This window comes from Thamnophis sirtalis, unplaced genomic scaffold, assembly GCF_051295495.1.
Source record: "Thamnophis sirtalis isolate CommonGarterSnake01/CBP01778 unplaced genomic scaffold, rThaSir2_p1.2 scaffold_13, whole genome shotgun sequence".
Lineage (NCBI taxonomy): Eukaryota > Metazoa > Chordata > Lepidosauria > Squamata > Natricidae > Thamnophis > Thamnophis sirtalis.
This window is the reverse complement of record NW_028261393.1, coordinates 28,179,313-28,194,890: the sequence shown is the minus strand read 5'-3', so window position 1 is coordinate 28,194,890 and position 15,578 is coordinate 28,179,313. Positions and strand designations below refer to the sequence as shown.

The 15,578-nt window shown below is 42.7% G+C and overlaps 1 pseudogene; it reads right to left on the bottom strand.

Annotated features, from left to right (window-relative positions):
* LOC148043110 (maestro heat-like repeat family member 5) overlaps positions 1-15,202 on the bottom strand; it is a 30,301-nt pseudogene extending 15,099 nt beyond the window's left edge.
* Positions 15,203-15,578: the final 376 nt, after the last annotated feature.

Here is a 15,578-nt window from a genome sequence, read left to right as displayed (position 1 = left end):
CTTCCTTACTTTCTCATTACCTCCTCCTCCCCCTCCTCATCTTCCTCTCCTTCTCTTCCTCTCTCTTCCCTCCCTTCTCATCTCCTCCTCCACTTGCTGCTCCTCTTCCTCCTCCTTCTCCTCCCTGTCTTCCTTTCTCCCTCACACTCCTTGCTCCCTGCCCCTCTCTTCATCATTCCTTCTCTCTCCTCCTCCTCTTCCTCCTCCCTAGCTGACTCACAACGTGAGAATCGCCTTTTTAAAGGGAGCCCTGGCCCTGAAAAATGCCAATATCAATTGCCGATCTCTGCCAAGCCCAAGGACCCAAAGTTTCTTGGCTAAGCCACAGACTGTGCCACCCAATGCTCTCCTGGGCAGGGGGCATCCCTGTTCTTCTTGCAGCAAGTCAACCCTTGGAGCCCAAAGTTCTCACCCATTTTGCTCATGAGGAGGTGGTGCAGGTGGTAGGCAGCCTCTGCGGATGTCTGGCCAACTTCTGGACTGGTGTCGCCAATGTGCAGGGCCAGCAAAGCCACCAGCTGCCCCAACAAAGAGAAGTCAGCCGTGGTCTAAAGAAAGGAAGGGGAAAGGAGGGGAAAGAGGAGAAGGGGAGGGGGCTCATGAAGCTTTCAGCTGGCTGAAATCAGGGAATAAGAACCACGGAACCACAGAAACTTAGATACACAGAATGATAGAATCATAGAATTATCAAATATTTGAATCTTTGAATCTTTGAATCACAGAACCTGAGAATTTCAGAATCTCAGAATCTTTGAATCATAGAACCTTAGAATTACAGAATCTCAGAATCTTTGAATCACAGATCCTGAGAATTATAGAATTACAGCATCTTTGAATCTTTGAATCACAGAACCTGAGAATTACAGAATCTCAGAATCTTTGAATCACAGAAACTGAGAATTACAGAATCTCAGAACCTTTGAATCACAGAACCTGAGAATTTCAAAATCTCAGAATCTTTGAATCATAGACCTTAGAATTACAGAATCTCAGAATCTTTGAATCACAGAACCTGAGAATTTCAAAATCTCAGAATCTTTGAATCATAGAACCTGAGAATTACAGAATCTCAGTATCACAGCATAACAGAACCGTAGTTGCTGGAAGGGACCATGGAGGCCTTCTCCTCCAACCCTCTGCTCAAGCAGGACTCCTTGTATCCTTCTGGTCACATCCCAAAGGTGCTTTTCCCAATAGGTACCTGGACTTTCTTGGGGGTTTTCCTTTCTTTGAAAACATTTTGCTTCTCATCCCAAAGGGAGACTTACGTTGAAATTAACATTGTCCGAAACGAACTTGAGAAGGTGCTTGATGGTCTTGAGGGCCCTCTCTCTCTCGTGGCTCTTGGGAGAATCGATCCAGGGATTTGTGTGCTGCCAGGGGAAACGAAGGAGAAGAAGGAAAGGAGGAATGGGTCATTCCCAGTTGGAAGAGCCACAGACTCCACAGGGGGACAGAAGGGCCAAATCCAGCCTGAACATCTGGCTGACCGGGCGACCCACCCCAAGAAAGGATCTCTCTTTACCGTCAGGATCTCCTGCAGGGCATCCAAATTGGGAGCTTCGGACAGCAATCCGGTCAGCATGTTGTTGCAGGCAGTGGCTGTCTGATGATAGAAATCCTAAAAAAAGGAGAAAATGTCAGAAGGAAGGAGGGGCATCAAGGCAGGAACGACCCCTGAAAGAGGCAGAAATCCAGGGGTGGGGAACTGATGGCCCTTTTACGACTGGGGCACTGCAGCTCCCAACCTTCCTGAGCCAGCCATGGAATTCTGGGAGTTGAAGTCCAGACGTCTACAGTAAACAGAGTGGCCAACCTTGCAGGGCCAGTCTTTCTTCCAGAGGGGGAGGAAATGCTTTCTCTGCTGAAATTGAGGAACAAAAGGACTTCCTTCCTTTTTGAGTTCAGAACAGAATGACTAAAAAGTTGAATGTCTTCCTTAACAGTTCTGGGAGATACAAATACAGGCAGTCCTCATCTTATGACCACAATTGAGCTCAAAATTTCCATTGCTAAGTGACCTTTCTTGCCACAGTGGTTAAGTGAATCACTTTGGTTGTTAAGTTGGTCATATGGTTGTTAAGTGAATCCAGCTTCTCTATTAACTGGTTGGAAGGTCAGAGAAGGTGGATCATGTCACCCCAGAATGCTGCGATCATCATAAATCTGAACCTGTTGCAGAAAAAAGAGGCTGACGTCACGACGGCACAATGTTTGATCTTGGTGCTCCGAGATCGCAGTCATTATTTCTGCTGTTGGACAGTCCATTCGGACCTAAACTGTCCTGCAGAGATGGTGATTGAGAAGAGCACTTCCTGCTGATCTCAGGGACACCACAAAGTCCATGAAAGATCCAGGAATAGCCTTTCTTTCCGGCGACAGAAACACAGCTAATGAAGCTGTTGAAGTTGGGAACAGCTCCGGAACAGAAAGAAAGTGAAAAGAGAAAGTGTGTCGAATTGGTGAGGAAATTTTATTATTAGAAAAAGAGACTACCCCCCAAACAAATTAAATTAAAATTGAAGATAGAAGACTGTAAGCAGCAAAATTAATCTACATTAAACTTAGTGTATTATCCTGCTTTTATTTTTTTATGGATGGAATTTTTGGCAAAGACTCCCTATTTTTTAAACTGAATGAATTAATTTTTTCTTCTTCTTTTTTCACTTTTGCCTACACCTATGGATTAAATTTTTCCTTCTTTTTTTATAAAGCTTGATTTGATTGATTGGATTGTTTTTTATCTTTATTTAAGGGTTTTTTTCTTTCTTAAGTTTGGAATATAAGGAAGATCATAAGAAGGATTATAAAGAGGATTGTAACAACAGGAGGAAAAGCAGTTACACTGCCACTTAGAGGCTGGAGGCTGGATAAATTGTTTTTTCTTCTTTCTCTTTGATCACTTGAGATTTAAGGTTCTTCCAGTTCATTTACTGAAAGTAGGAAGAACACAAGTTGTTTATACAGGTGCCTTTTGGAAGTTCTATCACTAGCTATTGGAAAGAAGACAACATTTTGACTTGAAAGATAATAAATGAACCTGTTTGAAGTTTATTAAAATAGCCTTGAATCCTATAGTGGCAGTGCCTGCATAATTGGAAGAATGGTGCAGCAGGAAAAAGAAACTGTAATGTTGTAAATGATTATGTTTGAAATTCAAAATCTATTAGTTGTGACAGAGAGAATTGAAAAGAGATTGGAGAATATGGAATACAAAACAGAAAAATCTGATGGAGAAACTGAGGATGTTTACCAAATGAAGAAAGTGGAGGACAGAGTTCAAAAGATGGAGAAAAAAATGAGCAAAGAGATAAGAAAACTGTGGATACTGAACAAAGTGAGCGTGGTTGGCAATGTCAAGAGCAGAATATGGAAAGAGAAGATGGATGAAATGGAACTCTACCCCAGACTTCAAAGCACAGAAGAAGAAAAGAGAAAAAAATTGACGGAGATAAGGAGAGAAATCTTTATAGAAGTACTAGTGATAACCAATGATAAGCTGATGGAAAGAGCAGATGTTGGGTTTCAAGCTTTTGTGAGATATGAAAGGAACAGCATGTTGCCTAGGAAGTATTATGCAAGATTTATTAAGAAAGTAACTACAACATTAATGCCACAAATGGCAAGAGATATAAGACCGTACTATTGCTGGAGGGATACAGGTTGATACAATGAAAATGTATAATAAAAATTAAGGTAAATTTAGTTTACTAGTTGTATGTATAAAATGAAGTGACAATAGCTATAGTTAAATAATGATTAATAATGATAGCAATACATATAGATATATTACTTGATAATATGAAATTTTATATAAACAACACATGGAGAATATGAGAGGAGGTTTAAAAGCTTTATCCAGAATATGTTATAAAGATGTATTGTGATTGGATGATTTTAGGATGATTTAATAGAATGTTATCATATAATCCTATTCTAGATTTTGTATATTATATATAAATGGATGTAAAAACAATTATAGGCAAATTAAGGTTGAACTATAATAATCGTGATATACATGAATATATGTGAATTTAAAATATGCGATTTCATATGAAAAGCAAGTGATGACTATGGAAGAGATGCATGGAAATACTGTTACCAACTGACACACTTTCTACAATTTGTAATGGAAGATGGCTTTTTTATTTTTATGTTTGTTTGTCTGTTCAAAAACAAATAAAAATTGTTAAAAAAATAAATAAATCTGAACAGGTTGCTAAGCATCTGAATTCTGAGGATTATCTGAGACTGCCTAGGAATCATAGCTAGTGCCTGCAGACCATGATTGCTCTGCCCCACCATGGCCCTTCTTTTGTTGGGGGTCAAAGGGAGGGGATGGGAATTGGTCTTGAGAAGATCCTTCAGCCAAAAGATAAAAGAGAAGGGGAGGAAGAGAGAAAAGATGAGGAGGAAAACCTCCTGGAGATGTTTAGGGCTTCAAAATAGGGAATCCTGGGATGCAGAAATGTAGAACGAGAAGGGGAAGCAGACTTTCAAGACCAAAGAGGAAGGGATAGGCCAAGGGGAACTTTGGCTCGAGGGATGGATCCAGGGCTGTTGAGGAGATTGGGAATCCTGTTCACTGCATCCTTGTTTCCAGGTGGATCCCCTATTGCTTTGCTCCATCTGGACTGCTCACCTGAGGTTGAGATGATGGGGGTTGGCTGTCGGTTTTCATTGTGGACACCTTGATAGTTGGCAACGAAAACACCTTCCGGATGCTTTGGTTGACCACTTTAGACCTCACCTCAGAGGTCAAGGAGGGCTTCATACGGCTGATGAACGACAAGAAAAGAGGAGGGAGGTGTGAGGAGATCCTAGACTCAGAGGGCTAAAAGGGACCTTGGAGGTCTTCTACTCCAACTCTTGCTTGATGGTCCTTAAACCATCCCAGACATAAGGATGTCCTCTCTTTTCATGAAAACCTTGAGTAATGGAGAGCCCACAACTTTTGGGGGCAAACCCTTCCACTGATTGATTGTTCTCAGTGTAAGGAAATGTCTTCTGAATTTCTCTCTCTCTCTCTCTCTCTCTCTCTCTCTCTCTCTCTCTCTCTCTCTCTCTCTCTCTCTCTCTCTCTCACACACACACACACACACACACACACACACACACACACACTCACTCTTTCTCTCACTCTCTCACTCCATCCATCTATACATCCATCTATACATCCCACCACAGCCCTGATGTGTCCCTCAATGAAATGGAGTTTGAACTCCTGCTCTCCTGGATCTATCTATCTATTTATCTATCCATCTATCCATCCTTCCCTCCCTCCTTCCCTCTCTCCCTCTCTCTCCATCCATCTATCCACCCACCCACCACAGCCCTGATGTGTCCCTCAGTGAAATGGAGTTTCACACACACACACACACACACACACACACACACACACACGTTGTAGAGCACAGGGACTTGGCATGGAAATCCCATCAGTTGGTCCAACACCAAGTTCCTCTCCAGCTGGTGGGAAGATGAGTGTGGTGCAGGTACATACCTCATGCAGGTGATGGTGATGATGGCTTGATGGAGCATTATGACGGACAGGGGTCTCACGGGCTCATCTTCAATGACTTCCTGAAAGAAGGAAAGACATGGAAAGAAGCTCCTGAGATGTGGCCACCATCCAGCTGGCACTATTCCCATCCCTATGCCTTTTCTGGTTGACACCGGAAGTCCTCAACTTACAACTGCTCACTTAGCCACCATTGAAAGTTATGATGGATCTCTCCAGATCCCTCTTAGAACTAAGGGGAAATTTCCATTTCCAAATAGCCATTTGTCTGAAGTGGTGTAGGGTTTCCTGGCTGGACTAGAGGACCTCCAAGGTCCCTTCCAACTTTGTTCTTCTAATTCTAACACTTATGACCCAGATTTGAAGTTCTGAGAGGCTCTTCTTCCTCAGGGATCAGAGGATCATATTTTGGTCGCTTGGCAACCAGCCTGCATTGATGGCAGTTTGCAATGTCTCCTGACCATGGTTTAAATCAGGGATGGGTAACTAGGGCCTCACTACGACCTGTGAATTTCAACTCCCAGAATCCCTGAAGGCCGGAGAATTCTGGGAGTTGAATCCACCGCTGTTAAAGTTATACAATTCTGCCCTCTGCCATTCTGGACATTGGCTGTGTAGTTTCTTCTGGAAAGTCTCAATGCCTTTTTTTTTTCTTTCTTCCCCTAATTTCCCATTTCTATTTTTCATTCTACTTTATATATTAAATATCTGTCTATCTGTTTGTCTCTCTCTCTTTCTCTCTCTTTCACTATCCATCCATACATTCATACATCTCTATCTATCTATCTATCTATCTATCTATCTATCTATCTATCTATCTATCTATCATCTATTTTTCTGTCTGTCTGTCTCTGGATATAAAAATAAACACTAATAATAAAAACAATGGGGAAGCCAGTTTCATGAAACAACTGTGCGACTAATTTAACAGCAGTGATTCAGCTAACAACGGTGGGAAGAGAAGTCATACAATGGGGCAGATTTCACTTAACAGTTGTCCCACTTAGCAACAGAATCATTTGGGGCCCAATTGATTGGAATTCAATTCAGTTCAAATTCTCTTTCAAACTTAAATGCGCCCAGGAGCACCTGCCCCCTCTCCCCACTTACAATGATCTTGGTGACCAATTCCTGTTTCTGGGGTAGATGGAGGTCTTGCTGAGGGCAGCCGCCTTGGTGACTATGATGATGGACCTCATGAAGGCTTTCTTCAGGCCTTCGTCCTGGGAAACCCAAGTGGGAAGAGTGAGAGGTAAGAAGACAACAGGAGAAAGAAGGTGCATCTATTTATTTCAACCTTTACATAGCCGGCTGTCTTTTCTTGAACTCCGGGGGGCTCCCAATCAAAATGCCCCCTGGACATTCTGGGTTCTAGTCCCGCCTTAGGCATGAGAGGCAGCTGAGAGACTTTGGGCCAATCACCAAGAGATGGAGAGTTCTAGTCCCGCCTTAGGCAGGAGAGGAAGCTGACAGACTTTGAGCCAATCACCAAGAGATAGAGAGTTCTAGTCCCACTATAGTCATGAAAGCCAACTGTCTGAGCCAATCACCAGGAAACGGTGAGTTCTAGTCCCACCTTCCACATGAGAGCCAGCTGGGTGAGTCCATATCTGGCCCAGTTCTTCTCTCTCAATCCAACACATGTCACAGGGTTGTTGTGGTTGTGTGAAAAGGAAGAAAGAGGATAATGCACAACCTTGAGTGTAATAAATGCAGCATGACCATAAATAAAGAAACCACTAGCATTTCATCATCTCCAGGGCAATTGGAACAGGAAGCAGATCTGAATGGGAGGCATAACTGGGGGCTGGAGATCGCCTGTTGAACCCAGATTCTCCCCAGCAACCTCTACGAACTGCAGTCAGGTTGTCCTTGTTCACCAAAAGGGAATATTTGTAGCTCAGGGTTGAACTGTGGAGCCCTTGGTGCTCCCTGAGCTTTGTTGGTTTTTACAGACGTTTCTTATATGTTTTCACCAGCAATTGAAATCCAGAGAAGCAGGGATTAACCCCAGACAAACAAGGCAGCAGTAAACAACAGATCAAGGAACTAACAAGAGGAAAGCAACAGTCCTGCCAGCACTGACATGAGAGTAGAAACCAGCCTACCTTGTTCATGGTGGAGTACTGGACGAGAATTTCGGACACGATGGGTTGGATGAAAACACCCAGGTCTTCAGGGGAGGCTCCTTGGGCTGCTTGTCCATAGCAGAGGATTAATGCTGTCCTAATCCTTCTGTCAGATAGATATTGTGAGTCCTGCCAGGACAAAGACAAGCGGGTCAAACTCTCTTCCAAAGCACCAGAAGACAAGACAAGAAGCCATGGATGGAAACAGATGGAGATTCTTAGTCATCCAGGTCATGGTTGTCCCACAGGGGCTTTTTCCAAAGGTAACTGGACTTCTTTTTTTCCTTGAAGAAGTTTCGCTACTTGAGACATTTGTTGGGCAACTCATGATCTTCTCTAGACTTATAAAATGGTCCTCCAGGAGATGGAGGTGGAGAATTTCCAGCCCCACCTACAATCTCAGCGCTGGTCTCAGGTCTTTGAGATCTATGACCAGTCTGAAGAGAGCAGATGGCCTGGAGCATCCGTCCTTCTAAACATCTAGGACTTTCCATCCCAGAATCCCCCAGCCTTCTTCTCTACTGTTTTGGACTTGGAACCCCATCCCTGATCTTACCTCATGGGAGCCTTCCGGGAGAGATGGTTTCTTGGACTGTACGGTGTTACTGACCTCTCTGAGGACCAAGAGGATTTCTGGCAGATGATGGAATGCAGCAAGGTGAATGGTCTCTGAAATTCCCTAGGCAAAGAAATGCTTGTGAATTACAATATTTGCACATTTTCTTTTTTTAATCTTCCTCTTTTTCCTCCTCCTCCTCCTCTTTGCAAGCCCTAGGCCCTTCTACCACTGATGAAATTACCTAACTGAGTAATAAAATGTCTGCAAGAAAGCAACCAAGCACAGAGAGCACCAAGGACCACACAGTCTTCTTCCTCCTCCTCCAAAACCCCCACAGTTCTCCTCCCCTCCTTCCTCTTCTTCCTCTCCTCCCCTCCTCCTCCTCCCACTCCTCCCTCTCCTCCTCCTCTCCTATTCCCTTCTCCTCCCTTCACCTCCCCTCTTCAAAACCTGTTCCCTTCTAGAACTGATGAAATGACCTAGTTGGGTTGCAAAAGGTCTACATTTCTTATAACCAAGCTCCAAAGGGACCAAGGGCCCCAAAAAGTTGGAGGTCTCAGCCCCCACAGGCAGCCCACTTCCACTCACCTCTCTGTCTGTCTCGTCTGCAAATGAGATTGCCAGAAGCTTTTTGAGGTGATTTTTCACAAGGTCCTTCTGCTTAGTATTCCTCAATTTTAAGCCGTAATATTTGTACAGGTTTATCTGAAGGTTGGAAAAAGAGTTTGTGAGTCTGAGGGAGCTCCACCCATCATCCAGGAAAAGGAAACACAGGACAAAGGATGATCAGAAAAGGAGCAAATGTGGTCAAGCACAGGACCATTTCCAACTAAGCATGGCTTACCCACCATGGCCAACTCAGCAGAGAACAAGAGTTGCACTAATAGCAGTGTTCCAATATCTCAGGGGTGGCCCCAAAGAAGAGGGAGTCAACCTATTCTCCAGGGGACCGGAAGTCAGGACGAGAAGCAATGGATGGAAACTTATCAAGGAGAGAACCAACCTAGAACTAAGTAGAAACTTCTTATTAGAAGATCTTAGTAGAAGATCTCCCGGGTCCCTTCCAACTCTCTTATTATGTTATTCTGTGGCTAATCAAGGAGAACTAAGGAGCAACTTCCTAACAATGAAGACAATTAACCACTGGAACAGTTTGCCTCCAGAAGTTGTGGGTGCTTCTTCACTAGAGATTTTTAAGAAGAGATTGGACAACCATTTGCCTTAAATGGTATAGGGTTTCCTCCTTGAGCAGAAAGTTGGACTAGAAGACCTCCGAGGTCCCTTCCAACTCTCTTATTATGTTAGTCTGTGACTAATCAAGGAGAGAACCAACCTAGAACTAAGGAGGAACTTTCTAACAGTGAGAACAATTAACCAGTAGAACAGTTTGCCTCCAGAGGTTGTAGGTGCTGCATCACTTGAGGCTTTTAAGTTGAGATTGGACAACCATTTGCCTGAAATGGTGAAGGGTTTTCTGCTTGAGTAAGGGGTTGGACTAGAAGATCTCCAAGGCCCCCTTCCAAGTCTGTAATTCTAATATTCATTTGTCTGTCTAATATCAAAGAAATGTGGAAATAAGCATTAAAGAAAGGATGCCAAAGGAGAGACAATATGAAACGACAAATGTTAAAATGATTTTTAACATTATTGGAAAGAATGAAATTGTTAAATTAACCCGTTCTAAGTCGGTCATGATTCGTGGGCAGTGGGGAGTTGGCCACAGCAAGTTGTCCTCTTCTGACCTTTGTCTAAGACAATTATCGTCCTAAAAGGGGAAACGCTCAGCATATTTACCTTATCTTTAGACAAGAAGTGGGAAGCGCTTTGTTGCATTGAAGGCTTCTGGTTGATGGACTGCAATTCACTGATTTTCCCCCTGGGGACTTTGTGGTCTGCAGGAATCTGCTTGGACAACAATGACAACGAGGACAACAAAAAAGAAGTGTGAGGAAGTGAAGGAGTAGAGGAAGGAAGACGTTTTTCTGTGTTTCCAAGGGGAGGGTTGGTCTCCCTTCTGCCTCAGGGTGCATCAGATCATTGATTCGACTTTTCTAACTGGGACAGACATGAAGCCCCTAAGAAGGACCATCCGGATTGTATCAGCTGGAGCCGAGAGAGCTTTTGAGAGGAATGGAAGGAAAAGCTCTGTCCCAAATGGTGAGATTAAGAGCTTGGATTTTCTTCCTCTGTCTGGAATGGCCAGGAAACAACCTGTCTCCAGAGGTTGGTAGTCCTTGATTTATCACCATTTATTATTGGGACCTGTCTGTCACAGTAGCCAAATCAGAGGGGGAAGAGGAGGAGGAGGAGGAGGAGGAGGAGGAGGAGGAGGAGGAGGAGGAGGAGGAGGAGGAGGAGGAGGAGGAGGTGATGGTGGTATGGGAGTCAGGGTCAGCATCAAGCTGGCATGGACAAAGATACAGAATAAATACAATCGATAAGGCAGAAGCCTTCAATGTAGAACCCTTCAGAGAAATGGCTGAGAAAACTGGAAAAGAAGAACTAATGGTACAATTACTGGAGACACCCATAATTGAGATTGAAAAAATAGAAGGTGCTGTAGGTGGAATTGATAAAGAAGAAGGCGTGGTGGGTGGCATAAATTCCAGAGAACAACAAGAACCCAGATCAACTAGAGCCATAAATCTTGTATATAAAGTATGAACATGGAGGGAAAAAATGGTCACAATCAATACAAATGGGCTTAACTCAGTAATTAAAAGAAGGAAGATATTTCATAAATTAGAAAAGCTAAAACTTGACATAATCTGCCTACAAGAAGTTCATATTCAAAAGAGACATGAATACCTACTAGCACAACCAAAGGTTGGAAAAATGTTTACTACACTGGCGACTTGTACGAAAAGAGGAGTGATCTTCTATATTAAAGATAATATTCCAGTGAAATTAATCTATGCAGATGAAGAGGGAAGAATCTTGGCGGTGGAAATTATGGATAATATTAAAAAAATACTCTTAATCGCAATTTATGCACCTAATGAAAAACAAGATGAATTTTACAAAAAACTCCACAAAAAAAATCTGATTTGGACTATGTTGATATTTGTATGATGAGAGATTTTAATGGCATTGTAAACCAGAACATGGACTACAAAACAACAAAGTTAAATAGAAAATTGCTTCCAAAATCCTTTTTCAGGATGATAGATAAAACAAATCTAAAAGATCTTTGGAGAAAGAAATCCTAGAAAAGAACAATATACTTTTTATTCAAATAGACATTCATCATTTTCCAGAATTGATATGATATGGGCCTCAACGGAACTGATTTGTAATGTACAAGAAATTGAGATTGAAACAAGCACTTGGGCAGACCATAATCTAATTACAATCAAATGAAAAGGCCAAAGGACAAGATGGACGAGATGGACACTAAATGATATCATATTGGGGGGGGGGGGGGAAAGACTTTGTACAGAAAATGGAAAAAGAACTGGCCTTTTTCTTTAAAAAAAATAGAAAAGACAAAATTTTAACAGGTACTGATGAAAAAGTAATTAAAAACTATATGGAAATTTATTAGAGGTCAAACTACAAGAGGAACAAGTTAAAGAAACTACGATAGCTTAGGGGAAAAATTTGGACATGGGATTAATTTAGAGAAATGGCAGAAATTATGGTCTCAAAATTATAAAATGACAATGTCAACTGCATATAGAGAAAATTTCTATAAGATTTTTTACAGGTGGCATCCACCCTCAATGAGAATTGCAAGAATGTCCAAGAATAAATCAGAAAAGTGTTGGAAATGTAATCCGGGCTCATATTACCACATGTGGTGGACTTGCATTGAAGCCAAAAGATACTGGACTAAAATTCACATGTGGTTGGAGAAAATGATACACAAACACATAGACCTTAAACCAGAGATTTTTTTATTGGCAATCATACAGGGGTGGGTTTCAACCGGCTCGCGGCGGTCCCTGCGAACCGGTTGGTCGACGAACCCGGAAGTAAGTAACTTCCGGGAACGGTGACTGGCCCACCTGCCCACCCGCGCTCCTTACCCGGTTTTGACAAGTTCTGCGCTTCCACGCATGCGCAGGACGCATACAGCGCCTGTGCGATCCTCCAGGAGCAGCTGGAGCATCACATAGATGCTAGTACGCATGCGTGCGCCGCGCTCGTGCACGAGGACGCCGCCGGCCCCGTTCCAGTCGAACCGGTTGGAATGGAGCAAGAAACCCACCCCTGGAATCATACCAAAAATTTACATTAAAGACTTGAAATATCTGATTGTAAATGTTTTAACAGCAGCTAGAATCATATTTGCAAAAAAATGGAAAAATGAAACAATACCAAAACAGGAGGAAGTTATTCGAAAGATAATGGAGTGTGCTGAAATGAGTAAATTGACATTTGAAATTAGGGAACAAGAAGATGAGCAATTTTATAAGATATGGAATTTGTTTTATGTGGCTGGACAAAAAAAACCTGGAAATGAAAAATGTTTTATATATGTTTTAATTGAAGGAGATAAGTGATAATACAATTATGTTGTTAAATAGATTAATAACAATACAATGAATATATGAATTGAATAATTTAGAATATTTGATTTTAAAATGGATAAGGATAATAATGAATCTATGTACATTTGATAGATGATTGGTCATATGCATAACTCTATGTAATGGTGTATATTCTAAAGATAACTTGTTGTTGATAAATAGTTTAATAAGGAAGTAATGAAAGATTGGCATATGTATGAAGTGAGTATTTAAAATACTTTGTTTAAAAATGAAGGAATAACACTTTTGCTTGAATGTACAACGACAACAATGAACATAAGCATACTCGATGGATGATTGGTGGGATTATGCATAATTGAAAGTAGTGATGTATAAACATAAACAGTTGGTAAATTCTTTTACACTATAAAAATAATCAGAATGAGATAAGTGTTTACATAAAGGTATATTGTTATTAAATAGACAATCAAGAATGCAAGGGAATTAGGTTCGCTGAAAAGAAAGAAATATTAACGGTAATTGAATATATGATGTACAATGAAAGTGAAGTACCTAGTTATATTAGATGGAAATTTTGTGATTGTATACGTAATTGAAAATATGGATGCACAAATGCTTGTAACCAAATGACATGCTGTATGTAATGGATATGAATTTTTTATGTTGTCTTTTAGGTCTACAAAAAAAAAAAAATTTTTTAAAAAAGAGAGACTCCGTGTCAAGTGTTGCCTTGCCCTCTGTTTGGAAACTGATTATCTGGCAGTTCTCCAAGCGAGATAAGGTTCATGTAGATAAATATTCATCTGAAAGTCTCTTTGCCAAGCCTGGCTGACTCTGAGAGGTTTTGCTGGGACCCAGATTTTGCTTCATGCTTTTTAAGGAAGCCTGCGTCAGAAGACCTTTGCCTTGGAGGTGGGATCCCAGATACCCAAAAATCTCCACCTTCTTTGGGTTTTCTCCATGGATTGGAAGCATTCCAGGGCTGGTGACAGACTCTAAGGACCGCATTGTCCTGATGTTCAGGCGGAGTCCGAAATGGTTGAAATGATCATTCCATGGTCCTTCCAGGCTCCCCAGACCAAGGGCCCCATCATTCAACTGCTTCTCCAGAACCACTTTTCTCTACTTTGGGGGTCAATTATCTCCATCGTGGCAGCAGTGGCTTGGCAACCTCTGCACGAAGGACCTCCAGGCCCCCCATGACACAAACCCAGCTGCTTACCTGGGGAGGATGAAGATATTCCAAGATGGTATTCAATATTTCTTTGTCCTCCATCGAGTCCAAGATTTCTTTTACCAATTTGCCTTTGAGCGACCGCTTGCTCTCCCACAAATATCGGAAGTGTTCATCCAAGAGTTCTGGGAAGGAGAGACAGGATGAGATCGAGGGGCAATTGGGCGGGAGGAGCCTTCTTGAAAGGAAGAGAGGAAAGGGGTGTGTAGGGGAGGGCCAGGCTGAGCCTGAGGGAGAGGTCAAACGTGTCACAAGCCTTGAGATCCTGCCTGATGAAGGACAGTGGCAGGATTTGGGTTTCGCTCGTCTAGAGAAAAGAAGGGTGGTGTGTGTGTGTGTGTGTGTGTGTGTGTGTGTGTGTGTGTGTGTGAGAGAGAGAGAGAGAGAGAGAGAGAGAGAGAGAGAGAGAGAGAGGCATGAGAGGAGTCTTCCAGTATTTGAGGGGCTGGCACAAAGAGGAGAGGGTCCACATATTTTCCAAAGCACCTGAAGGCAGAAGAAGGAGCAATGGATGGAAACTAATCAAAGGAGAGAAGTAACCTGGAATTAAGGAGAAACTTCCTAACAGTGAGGACAACCAACCAGTGGAACAGCTTGCCACCAGAAGTCTGATATGGTATAGGGACTCCCACTTCAGCAGGAGGTTGGACTAGAAGAACTTCAAGGTCCCTTCTGGCTCTGTTCTGATAGATAGATTGATTGATTTAAAGGGTGGGATGGGCTGATGTGATAGGAGAAGGCTGGTTCCAGAGGTAGCCCAGCCCTGTAGCATAGATACCTGGATATAAAGATAGGATGGCATCTGGGGAGAGTTTTCTCCCCTGGTCAAGGCTGCTCCTCTGAGCCTTTTCCCTCTCGCGCCCCCTTGGCAGGGAAGGAGGCTCCTTCTGGCCATGCTTGCCTCCATCTGAGGAGCCCTCAGAGGGGTCTTGACAGTTCCTCTCTGGGCCAAATCAGGCAGCCCTAGGGCTGGAAGCTGACTCTTCTTCCTGACCTCCATCGGAGCTGGAGAAGACTTCACCAGCAGAGGCAGTAAGGTGGGCTAAAAGGCCCAATTGCGAACCATAGTTCTATAGGCCATGTTTAATATCAAATGCTCTGATCAAAGCTGAGGTTTTGCACCATTAAGCAGAAAACAATTGCTGACAGTTGCTGAAGAAAGCAAGATGTATTTTTACACATCTGGGAACAAGCCGACCCAGACAGGGAGTTTCCTGCCATCTTGCAAGATGTGTCCTGTTTATGTCGTTTATGTCACCCACCCATGATCTATAGGGTGCTGACTATGTATATTGTAAGAATAGTAATTGTTGACCATCTGGCATAGACAGTTTTTGGTTCCTCTCATTACCTTATATGCTTAAACTCTGCCTCTATAGATGATGACGTGATTTGCACTATAAATGTATGGCTTTAAGAACCCTTCGGGGTTCAAACTTCTGATGCTGTTTTGGCATGTTTGAACCTGCGCATTCAATAAACTTTTCCTATATTGCATCGCTTGGCTTCCTGGTCACTTGATTCTACAACATTTTCTGGCACCCTTCAGATGGGACTGAGAAGCTAAGGCAATATTTTGCTGAGGGCCACTTTGCCCCGTTGGGGTGTGGGGCTGCTGCTCCTTGGCTTCCAGGCGCCACGG